This window comes from Strigops habroptila, chromosome 12 (genome assembly GCF_004027225.2).
Source record: "Strigops habroptila isolate Jane chromosome 12, bStrHab1.2.pri, whole genome shotgun sequence".
NCBI classification, from domain to species: Eukaryota; Metazoa; Chordata; class Aves; order Psittaciformes; family Psittacidae; genus Strigops; species Strigops habroptila.
Genome location: NC_044288.2, coordinates 22617455 through 22629797, shown reverse-complemented (window position 1 = coordinate 22629797; position 12343 = coordinate 22617455). Strand labels below are relative to the sequence as shown.

The 12343-nt window shown below is 49.1% G+C and overlaps 1 protein-coding gene across 2 annotated transcripts in view; it reads left to right on the top strand.

The window, feature by feature from the left end:
• Positions 1-5431: 5431 nt before the first annotated feature.
• CTNNA1 (catenin alpha 1) overlaps positions 5432-12343 on the top strand; it is a 125647-nt gene continuing 118735 nt past the window's right edge. Inside the window, exon 1 of one of the 2 annotated variants that reach the window (XM_030504960.2) lies at positions 5432-5589. The gene's annotated coding sequence lies outside the window, so the exon portion shown is untranslated. Of the gene's footprint in view, positions 5590-6162; positions 6294-12343 lie in introns of those variants that run through there. The other variant, XM_030504961.1, reaches the window with a different exon arrangement.

Genomic DNA, 12343 nt, shown 5'->3' with positions numbered 1-12343 from the left:
GAAAGCAATCTATGATGCCTATTTATTCATGCAGTGCCTTAGAAACTAAGATCTTGTTGTCTGTTCTCCATGGGTATGAAATACTCAGTGATGCAACAGAGGCGCTATTTCAAATGAAGAAGTTTTTTCCCCAGTGCCCTTGGCTAAGCTTTCCTTCCCCGCACAGTCCCACCTCTCTGGGCACCACATTTCAGTGGTGCTGTGTCCTTAGTCTTCACAGCATTTTAGGATCTTTCTGGAGGGAAAGTGCCATAGAGATGTAAAACCTGATTAATTAAAGGCTGAAATAGATGCCGTGTGTGGAGGTCAGTGACTCATGCAGTAGGATTCTCAGGCTTCTGCTATGCATTGCCTCAGGGCGCTTTTCTGAATGTTCCCTTCTCCGGGGCTATGACAGTTTGTTACACAAAAGCTCTGTGAACCGGAGGTGAATGCAAACTGTTCCAGCCAGGCTATTCCCTAGTTGGCAAAGCAGCATCCAGAGAACCCAGTTCATGGTCAGCCTTTCGGGACAGCATCATTTCTCCTCATTATGGTTTCTGCCTGTTTTTTTCCAGGAGGCCTGTGCTGTTGTGTGTGTGCATGGGGGGATTCTGCTCTGTGCCAGCAGTCCCTGGGCTTATGGTGTTATGGAATGCTTCTGTTTCCCTTCCTGGAGGCCCCAGGAGCACTCGGTGGAGGAGGAAGAAAGAGTGTTTTGGTTAGGAATCCAGTGGCTTCCTGAAGCATGTTTCTAGAGTCTTTCTTGAAGAGGGTGGGCAGTGATGGTGGGCAGCAGGCATCAGCCCTGGAGCAGTACCTGTGGCTGTAGCTCTGGCTCGCGCAGTCTGTGCTGACCTCGGGGGCATCGCAGCATTGATGGGGGCAGCGAGGTCTGATCCCTGGGCAGTGCCAGAAGGAGCCCCAATTTAGACGCAGGTGTACTGGTAAATCTGTTCTCCTCCTGACTGAGGTTCATTTAATCGAAGTGGGTTGTTCTGCTGTGAGGGGCATACAGCTTAGCTGCCATAGCTGCAGTCCCACCAAAAGCATTGCCTACAAAGTTTCCACCCTGCTAATGCAGTCCTGAGGCACAGATGGCACCAGGACATTGGGACCTGCTTTCTAGCTGTGCAGGTGTTGTTTCCTAATTGGATCTTGGGAAACAATCTTGCTTCCTTATGTATCTGAGCCCTGAAGAGGAATGGTGATGCTTCCAGCTGCATGGGAATGCTGAGACCAACGCTGGGGAGCCCCTAGGACTTGATGCCGTAGCATGCATGAGATGATGTTTGTGCCAGACCTTGAATTTTGTCCCTTTTCATCAGAGCCACCAGTCATAGAATCCCAGAATGGTTTGGGTTGAAGGGACTTTAAAGCTCATCTAGTTCCAACCCCCTGCCACGGGCAGGGACACCTTCCACTAGAGCAGGTTGCTCCAAGCCCTGTCCAACCTTGATCACTGCCAGGGATGGGGCATTCATATCTTCCTGCTCCTCTGCAGTCAGTGCAGCTGGTGGCACAGCGCAGCTACCCTGGGGCTGTCCTTGCTGCACAGCATGACATCAGCTTCCAGACAGCTCATCCCGCTGGTATTTGGATCCTGGGACTCTTTTATTGTATTTTTAGTTTTTCCTCTTTCTATTGGTTGACCGCTGCCCATTCAGCCTCTCCTGCAGCAGCCTCCACCCATCATTACACCGCCCTACATCTTTTCCACTTTTTCTCATTCTATTTCCTTCCCTCTTAATTCTCTCATTACCATCTCCTGCCCCAGCAGTCCTGTCTTTGCACCCCTCACTTCTGTTTCCACACTTTTTTTCTCACAAATAACAAAACTAAACTGCTCTTTTAAAGCACACAGAGAGCAAAGACACATTTTGAAATGGGCATGAATGGATGCAGGGAGCAACTACTTCATTTCAGCAATGTTGTCACAGAAATAGAAAATCCAGTTCCAGCGGAAGCATGTAGTTTAGACCCTGTGTATGTTGGAACTAGCAGACACATAGTTACACCAGGTGCTACATAAACAAGGTCCTTTCTTGCTTGGCGGGCAAACCTACCCCAAGATTTGGCAGCGAAAAGGCAGCTTTCCTCTTGTGACTACACCCACCCGGGTGTCTTCAGGAAGCACTAGTCAGGGATTGCCCTTATGCACACATCTGACTAATGGGGACACACTGCCAGGAGTGCGTCATCACCAACCACGTTCTGCTCTGATGTGCTACACCTCAGATTGCCCTAACAGAGGTGAGACTGAAGACAGTTGTTTGTTTTATGCACTCAACAACCCACCCGCAATATCACTGTGGAGGCCTCTCCTCGGCTAGCCTCTCCCCTGGCTCGCATTTGGTTTTCACTGGGTGAAAACGGGCAAGAGGAGCATTTTAAAAAAACCCAGGAAAACAGGATTACAAACCCACAAACATGGTTAAAATGAAGATTAGGGGTCAAGCAGAAAACTTCTCATTTCAGAAAATGGATTAGATTTCAAGCTGCCGGCACAGCCTGATGCTGTCTTAATGACATGTACTGAATGGGAAGTGTTAACTATTGTTCCTGGGTGCCTGTCTAAACAACACCCCGTGTTTTAGTTTCCTTGACAGAGCCTGCCACTATGGTCCAAGAGAGCTGTTAATTAAGAGACAAAGTCCAATCTCAACCTGGCTGGCTCTATTTTGTCTAATATTATTTTTTGTTTGCTGACTCTGTTAACTCACTCCACAAGCCAGCAGAGCTGTCGGCTGATCTGCTTTTCCATTTGCTTTGCAGCCATGTGGTGCGGAACGTGTGATTCTCCACAACTCCAGGCCTTCTACCTTTGAGTTTGTAGTTTTAAAAAGGATTATTTTTTGCATCTGACATTTTGTCCTGAAAGGATGAGAGATGTGCAGAACTGTGGAATGTGGAAGCACTGCAGGAGGCCAAGACATGATATTAAAAGCAGTAATGAAAGAAAGCAAGCAAGCTATTGAAGTGTAAACTCAATTTTACTAAGAGTATGCTACAGATCAGAAATGAGTAGTTTGAATCCCTGGTGCAACTGACACCAAAATATTAACGTTTTGGTACAAGCAGCAAATACAAAGAGCTTAAAAAAAAAAATCTGTTTTGTCTGTGTTTCCAGAGGAGAGGCTGTTTGTTAAGGCACTGAAGAACCTATATTGTTTTAATAATGTGTGTCTCAGTATCATAATTACAGATCTCACTTTCTTTCGATTAACTTCACTCACCGACAAGGTTGGACTCTTGATCCCTATTTTCTTTCTGGATTGTAAAACAACGGTATGCCATTTATTTCCTTGTCTTGGACCCTTTTCTTGGATTAAGCCTGCAGGAAGGAAAAATGCAATCTAAATCGCTGCAGGACACTGTCTGTTGTCCTGCAGGAGAGGCTTGTAGGAGCATGGCAAAAATTGGAAACACGGTCCTGCTGATGCCACTGAACCAGGACCTGGAGGAAAGTCACAGTCTTGAACCATGGGGTGACCCTGACCTGGGGGGCAGCCCCCTCAGGAGCCCACATGGATGCCCATCTCCCTCAGCTAAATTACATACTTTGAATAAACCTCCCTTCCTGGTAGGTTGCCCAGTGTCTCTCTATTTTGTTTAATACCAAAGGATGGCGTGAGTAGATTCAGGTATCTCAGAAGCATTGGCAAATGAGTCATGAAATGTATTAAATTTATTCAATTGTTTTTACAATCCAGTACAAGTGTAAGTTTTGTAGAGACGTGTATTAAAAACCATCTCAAAATGTGCTATGAAAAATGACAGAGTAATTGTTGCTGGATAAAAACGGTCACTCTCTCACAAGATGCTCACTGAGACTTTTCAAAGAAACCTTTGAAACAAATTACTGATTAAAGACGACTCTCTTCACTACAAAACTGCCTCTGTGAATCAAGGGCGAGTTCCTAAAACCTCCTCTTCTGAGAGGGGCTCTGGTGGCCCTGCTTTGCCTCTGGGATTTCTTCTCCTCTGTATTCTTGTAATTAGAGACATTTGCAGGAAAACAAGAATTTTCCTAAAAGCAACAAATCTCATGAATCATAGAATCCTAAAATGGTTTGTGTTGGAAGGGACCTTAAAGCTCACCCAGTTCCAATCCCCTCCCGCAGGCAGGGACACCTTCCACTAGATCAAGTTGCACCAAGTCCCGTCCAACCTGGCCTTGAGCACATGGAAGTTAAGATAATTAGGTTTTCAAAACAAAACACCAATTCACAAAGCCAAGAGGAACTGAGCTATAATTTTTCCTCCATCCCCTTCAAATCTCAACACCAGCCACTTCCCAGTTGCCCACAGTCCTTTCTTGCCCTGTGCTACCTCAGGAAGACAAAAGCCAGTTTTGACCTAAGATTTGTTGATTCTACCTTTGGAACTGATGCTATTTAACATCTTTGTCAGTGACATGGGCAGTGGGATTGAGCACCCCCAGGAACTTTGCCAACACTGAGCTGTCTGGCACAGTCACACACTGGAGGGAAGGGATGGGATCCAGAGGGACCTGGGCAGGCTGCAGAGGTGACCGTGTGAATCTCATGGAGTTCAACAAGGCCAAGTGCAAGGTCCTGCCCATGGGTCAGGGCACTCCCCAGCACAGCTACAGGCTGGGGGAGATGGGATGGAGCAGCCCTGAGGAGAAGGACTTGGGGTGTTGGTCAATGAGAAGCTCCCCATGACCCGGCTTCAGTGTGCGCTTGAGCCCAGAACTCCCCCGTGTGCTGGGCTGCACCCCCAGAGTGTGAGCAGCAGGTCGAGGGTGGGGATTCTGCCCCTCTGCTGCGCTCTGGGGAGACCCCCCCTGCAGTCCTGATCCAGCTCTGGGGCAACAGCACAAAAGGGACGTGGAGCTGCTGGAGCGAGGCCAGAGGAGGCCCCGGAGCTGCTGCGAGGGCTGGAGCAGCTCTGCTCTGGAGCCAGGCTGAGAGAGCTGGGCTGGGGCAGCCTGGAGAAGAGAAGGCTCCTGAAGGGGACACCTTAGAGCAGCTCCAGTGCCTAAAGGGGCTCCAGGAAACCTGGAGAGGGGCTTTGGACAAGGGTCTGTAGAGACAGGACAAGGGGAATGGCTTTAACCTGCCAGAGGGGAGATTGAGATGAGCTCTGAGGCAGAAGCTCTTCCCTGTGAGGGTGCTGAGGCGCTGGCACAGACTTTTCCCAGAGAAGCTGTGGCTGCCCCATCCCTGGCAGTGTTCAAGGCCAGGTTGGACACAGGGGCTTGGAGCAACCTGCTCTAGTGGAAGGTGTCCCTGCCCGTGGCAGGGGGCTGGAACTGGATGAGCTTTAAGCTCCGTTCCAACCCAAACCAGTCCGGGATTCCACGGTCCCACGCCGCCCGGCCCGGGGCCGCGCTGAGGTGCTGCGGGTTCACGCCGCGCCGGGCCGGGGCCTCACCTGCGGCGGGCGGTGCCGAGAAGGGCGCGGGGGCGGCGCGGCGGGCGGCGCCGGGAAGAGCGGCCGGGCTGTGCCGCGCGGGGCGGGGAGGTGCCCGGAAGAGCCGATCTCCTCAGCGGGACGGGCGCGGCGGGACCGGCGGACACGGACAAAGCGGCCGCGGCCGGACCCCAGCGAGCGGTGGCGGCTGAGGCGACCCTTCTGCTCCCGGTAAAGTTGCGGGGTCTCCGGACGCGGCCCCGCCGCTCGCTTTCTCAGTTGGAAACTTTTGCGCGGTGAGGCGGGCCGGGCCCTGCCGGCTGCCGCTTCTCCGTGAGGGGCGGCGGGACCTTGGGGCGGGGGAGCGGAGCGGAGCGCGGCCCGGCCGGGCGCGGAGGAGTGGAGCGGAACGGGCCGTGCCGCCACCGCTGGGGCGTGGGCCGGGGCCCGGGCCTGGCCGGGCGCGCTGGGAGGCCGCGGAGGGCCGGGGCGGTGCGGGCGGCGGGGGCTGGCGGCCGGCTCAGGGGTGGGGGGCAGCCGGCTGTGTGTGGTGCCGCTGAGCGCAGCTTTCCGGGGGGAAGGCGCCGGGCGAGCCCCGTTCCCGGAGAAGTTTCGGTGGCGGCGGGGCTGCGTGCCGAGGCTCCGCCCCGCGCTGGGGCCGCCCCGGCGCCGCTCTCCGGCTGTGGGCCCGGGCGAGGCGGCCGCGGGCCGGGCAGAGTGCCTCGCGTGCCTCGGCCCCGGTGCGCTCCTCCCGGCCCCGGGCTTCTCTTGGGGGCTCGGCCGAGGTGAGCGTCCTCCCTCCCTCCCGCCCGAGAGGGTGTTTCTCTTCCCGTCCACAACACACAGCCTCCCCTCGCCGGGAGCAGCCCCCTCTCCTTAGCTCGGCTCTGCCACGTTTTTCGACACCCACCTCTAATCTGCTGGCATGCAGTAAGGTGAGTGCTTCTCCTAAGCTGGCAAGAAGTTTCGTGCTACTTTTTGCAGCCAAAAAGTGGGGAGTGCATCTCAACCTGCAGCACTGGGCTGTGTGTGACCATTGTCCCTGCGTCCCCTTTTGCCTGGAGTCATATCAGCTGTTTTTTATTCACTGCTTTAAGCTAGTTTGGCACACTCGAAATCTTTCAGGCTGAAAGTTTTTAGCGAAGCATATGGTGCACTTATTTAGTGAGGAATTGAGTGTTAGCGAGGGGCACTTCCTTGTCTGCCTGCCCTGCCCAGGAGGTGACTGGTGTCTTTTGGCAAGGGTGATCGATCGCTCCCTTGCCCAATCTGGGCTACCAGCCTCTGTCTTCGTTCCAGCGAGCTATGACTCAAGGCACGTCTGGTTTATCTGTATTGAACTAGTCTGGTAGCTCTTTGCTGCCCTCCCCCCCTTTTTTACTTTTTCTTTTGTTTTTTTTTGAGATGGGGGTTGTGGAAAGATTATTCTTGGCTCTGGAGTTACAGTGCAGGAAAAACACGGGAAACGAGTGGGGAAGCAGGGACGATGGGAGAAGCTCTCTTAGCTGCACAGTGCTAACTCATCCTCAGTCCCACTGGCTACACCAGCCTCCAAGTACTTCCAAGCCTACCTAAAGGCTGTGGGTTTGTGTTCTTTTTTTTTTTTTTTCCAGCTCCTGGGTTGGTTTATAGGCAGGTTTGTGTTTAAATGGAGGTGAAAGCCCAGCTTGCTTTGCAATATGTGTGGTCTTGTAGGTACCCTTTGGTCTGTCTTGGGGTGCTAAGGCCATGTTAAGTGTTCAGTAGGACTTGTTTCTCCCTGCTGAATTGAAAGTTTCTGTTTAAAAAGGGCATAACTTTATGTTGAGTCACTAAACTTCTGTAATTAAATTTTTAGGTTTTAAAATACCAAGGATTTTTTTTTAGTTTTTACTTAGGAGAAACAGCCAAAGGCTTATTACATTTTTGGCTTTAAAAAGGCTTTGCCCGTACCTTTTCCATAACAAACAACATGTCTTCAGTTTTTGTTGTTTTCTTCAGTCAGCTCTAATAATAGGCTTCTGCATCAGAGATTAACAGTTCACAAAAGGTGGCAGGGGGAGCACAGCGGGCAGAGATTAGAAATCCTGTGCCCAAACTGATGACTTAAAATACCAATGTACATATTTGCCTCTCAATACATTTGAGTTTTGTGAAACATTAGCATTTCTAGGCAGGCATGTGTAGTGCTGACATTAGTGTGCAGCTTCTTTGCAGGTCTGGTAAAGTTAACGGAAAGGGGTAACAGAAAAGTAATTTGTATGTTTTTCAGCAGCACAAGTATCTTCCTTCTGCAGCTGGAAGATCAAGACACTGATCTCGCAAAGGAAGCCACATTAGTAGAAATGTTTATGAGCTGGAAATATACTTTAGTGGGACTTCAGCCCTGCCTTGAGATTATATCTACCGTTACTGTTTGATTTCTAAATTACCTTTCTTATGTAGGGAATTAGCAAAGCTCACAAAAATATTTAGCGGCAAAACCTGTCTGCTCGTCACAGGTGGGTAGTGAGGCTGGTCTGCAGGGAGGACCAGCGTGGCCCTGATGCTCCTGTTAAAGGACTCGCTGTATTCAGTTTTACTTGGTATCTCTTGGCTTTGCTGGACATGAAAGGAAACATGATGGATAAAAGGGGACTGAGTACTGTGCCATACTGAGACAGGCATCCAACATGGTGATGAATGCCTGTTGTTTTCTGCTGTCCTGCCTTAACTGGAAATCACTCAAACCACTGGTGCTGCAGAACTTCAATGTGTATAACCTTGAGGATTTAGACCCTTTACTACTCTGGGAATTCACCCTGATTTAGTTTTATAGCTAATCTGAAATAGCTCCATTCAGTGAGTTTATAGCTCATGCGTTGGTTAAACAGCCTTGCAGCTTTAGAGAGAGTGCAGATGTTTGATAATTACTACTTTTAACTCATACTATTTTAATCTGGTATATGAGACTTAAAATAGGGCCTGCCCACGAAATTGTATACCAGCACCCTTGCTGGAGGAGCTGTGCTAAAGAGCTGAGCATTGCAAGTGACCTGCTGTGCTGCAAAGCACAACTGGGTGCAAGTAGGTTTATTGATGTGAAGGAGTGGCAGAAGGAATGCAGTCACTGCAAGTGAGGGGGAATCTTTTCTTGAATGACTGAGACCCTTCCAGTCAGGGTGAGAATGGGTGTTAATGCAAGTTTCTGGGCTGCAGTGGGTTAATAGGGACTCTTCTATTGGAAAATCTAATGCTTAAATATGATTCATAATTCCTACCTGAGGAAGAGCCATCTACCTTTACTCTAACCATGATTACATATTTTTGTCTGTTAATCCCAGATGTACTACAGAAAACATCTGCTAGTCCTTTGACACGTGTTTATAAATAGCTCTGGTGAATCAGAGGAGTAACTTTTTTTTTTCCCCTGTGCTTTATGAAGTGATAGAAATTATTAAATATGCAGATCTAAACTAACACAGTTTGCAAAGGGAAATTCTCCCCGCTGTATTGACATTCTCTTCTGTTAGAATTTTTCTAATTTCCAAGACAGCTGCTTGATTCATCATTTAGACTCCTGAAAAATCTCTTTTGAAGGGCTTTAACTTCAGGCACCTATGGATGGAAAAAGCCAATGTGAAGGCAGCCATAGCTGAAGGAATAACAGTTACTGAGGTAGAGAGTGGAACAGTGCTGAGAACATGAAACCAAGCTGGGTGCCAGTCGGTTCCCTGGTAGATCTGTTGTAATACACGGAATGACACAGACAGGGAGGAGTGTTGATGTGTGTTACAATGCAAGGGGGAGTTAAACTCCTGTCGTGTTTCCAAGGCTGTGAGGGGGTTTAGAGCAAATAAGCTGGGGAACCAGCAGCAGTGGGGCAGTAGGATTTCACAGCTGATACAACTTCAGCTCATGGTGTTTGTTTTTTCCAAACAACGCCCAGTTTTCTAAGCTGTCTGTGCTCTGTTATGAACAAATCTGTATATGCTTAAGAAGAATTCCTGGGGGGAGCTGATGTTGGGGAGCACATGAAGAGTTAGTGGAAGTTAGGGTAGAAGAGGTTATAGACACACTAGTGTGCCTTGTTCTGGAGCAAACTTCAATGGTTACTTTGAGAAACTGAAACTAGTAAGCTTGTAGATAGCTGGTAAAGGATCAAGAGAAAAAAATATCTGCTTTTTCTTTATCTGGAAGTTAACTGAAGGAAATGAGGAGGGAGCATAGGCCAGACAGTTCTGTCATTACTGTTCTTCAGCACAAGATCAAGAGGGCATTTAGGTAAAGACTAAATTTGCTGCTTTTCAGTTCAGAATAAGAATTAATGCTACTGGGGACATGTGGCCTTCATGGCATGTGTGGGCATTTTCCCCTCCCTCTTCCACTGCCTTTCCCAGTCCTCCAGGGGTTCAGTGAGTCTTCAGTCACTGTGTTATTCTGGGTGCTTTTATAAGTGTTATCTAGGCAGATCTGAGGCTCTAAGGGGAGATTCTTCTTTCTGTGTCTTTTTCTGGATGATAAAAGCTCAGCACAGACAATCCACTGGAATAAATGGTCTGTACAAGGGCAGCACTAGCCACATGGCTTTACAGAGCCAAAAAGGTCAGTTTAATTTTTCACATAAACAAGGCTGAGCTGTGTGCTTGTAGCCTGGTGCTTAACCTGAATAACGCCAAGCAGGTTGGGTATTCAGCTTTGCAAAATGCTCTTGAGATCTTCAATTGAAGCCATAGATAGGGTTTTTTAATTGACTAGAATAACAAATTTGGAAGTTCTTGAATAGCAGGGAACAGAACTGGTGGCATGCTGAGAAGCAAGAAGGTGCAAGTGGGTGTTCCTCTGTGAATGTGACTAATCACAGAATCCTAGAATGGTTTGGATTGGAAAGGACCTTGAGCTCATCCAGTCCCAACCCCTTGCCACAGGCAGGGACACCTTCCACTAGACCATGTCATAGAATCATAGAATCATAGAATAGTAAGGGTTGGAAAGGACCTTAAGATCATCCAGTTCCAACCCCCCTGCCATGGGCAGGGACACCTTGCCCTAAACCATGTGGTCCAAGGCTCTGTCCAACCTGGCCTTGAACACCGCCAGGGATGGAGCATCCACAACCTCCCTGGGCAACCCATTCCAGTGCTTCACCACCCTCACTGTAAAGAACTTCTTCCTTATATCTAATCTAAACTTCCCCTGTTTAAGTTTGAACCCATTACCCCTTGTCCTACCACTACAGTCCCTAAGGAAGAGTCCCTCCCCAGCATCCTTATAGGCCCCCTTCAGATACTGGAAGGCTGCTCTGAGGTCTCCACGCAGCCTTCTCTTCTCCAGGCTGAACAGCCCCAACTCTCTCAGCCTGTCTTCATATGGGAGGTATGTCTCCCAAGGCTCTGTCAGACCTGGCCTTGAACGCTGCCGGGGATGGAGCATTTACCACTTTTTTGGGCAGCCTGTTCCAGTGCCTCACTACGCTCACAGTAAAGAACTTCTTCCTAATACCTAACCTGAACTTTCCCTGTTTTAGTTTAAACCAATGTCCTGGGTTCAGCTATAGCAGTCATTTTTCTCCTTCTTAGTAGCTGGTGCAGTGCTGTGTTTTTGACTTTCAGCCTGGGAACAACGCTGATAACACCGATGTTTTCAGTTGTTGCTCAGTATTGCTTACTCCAATCAAGGACTTTCTCAGTCTCATGCTCTGCCAGGGAGGAGGGGAAGCCGGGAGGAAGCAGAGACAGGACACCTGACCCAAACTGGCCAAAGGGGTATTCCATCCCACAGCACGTCATGCCCAGTATAGAAACTGGGGGGAGTTACCCGGAAGGCCCAGATCACTGCTCAGGTCGGGCTGGGTATTGGTCAGCGGGTGGTGAGCAATTGTATCCTCTCCCCTTGTTATTTCCCTTATCATTATTATTATTGGTGGTAGCAGTAGTAGTTTGTATTATAGCTTAGTTACTGGACTGCTCTTATCTCAACCTGTGGGAGTTACATTCTTCCGATTCTCCTCCCCATCCTTCCGGGAGCGGGGTGAGGAAGAAGGAGGGGAGTGAGCGAGCGGCTGCGTGGTTCTGAGTTACCGGCTGGGCTCAAACCACGACAACCCATTACCCCATGTCCTATAATCAAGATGTACAACTCCCTGTCCTTTACCCATGTCTTGCAAGCATGTCCTTATAATGTATACTTGTAAAATTAATTTGCTTTAGCATGACTTAAAGACCTTGTGAATCTCATTGCTTGATGCTGAAGAGTGGCTTGGGATCTTGCATAATTCATGATGGACTGTGGACATGTATGCAAGGGACAAGTCTCGTATAAACTTGACATATAATTTACCATTAAGTTCATTTCAATCAGTACTTCATGTCCAAATGTTTCAGAGTCTAATCATCTTATATTAATTATTCATTTAAAGGCAGAGTAGTTGAGCAATGAACTGGAAGTCATGTGCAGGGGGCTTGGTGCCATCTGATGACTATAGTTGAGAGGTCCATCCAGCCTAGTGTCCTGTTCCCATGACCCTCGTCACAAGGTTTTGGTTGTACCGGTCCCATCAGCTTTTTATTCATCGAGCCTTTAGTAAGGCTCTAAACCACAAGCCCTTCACCTGGCCTTGGCCAAGCTGGCTGTTAACAGCCACAGAAGGACGGAATAAGACAGGAACTTAGGGGCTGTTTACATTCCCACTGCTTGTCGCACTGTTGAGCAGTATCCTTTGGCTTCTTTGATGCCTTTGAGGAGCGATGGATGCTCTTGGGTGGTGTCTTGTTGCCTGTCGTAACTACTGACCCTTGCACCTTTCTTTTTATTGATCCCACAATCCTTTGGCTTCCCTTCCCTGTATCATTTCCTTGGGTGGTGGCAGTGTATAAAGCCATCCCTAAAAGGGAAAGCAACAGACAAGCAATAAAACAAGCAATAACACCATGAGAAAAGGACAGACAAGTAGCACTGCTTCCCTAAGGTGCTCTGCTGAGCTCCGCAGTGTTAAGAGCTTCCCAGGCAGGAGCTGGAGCCTGGGCTG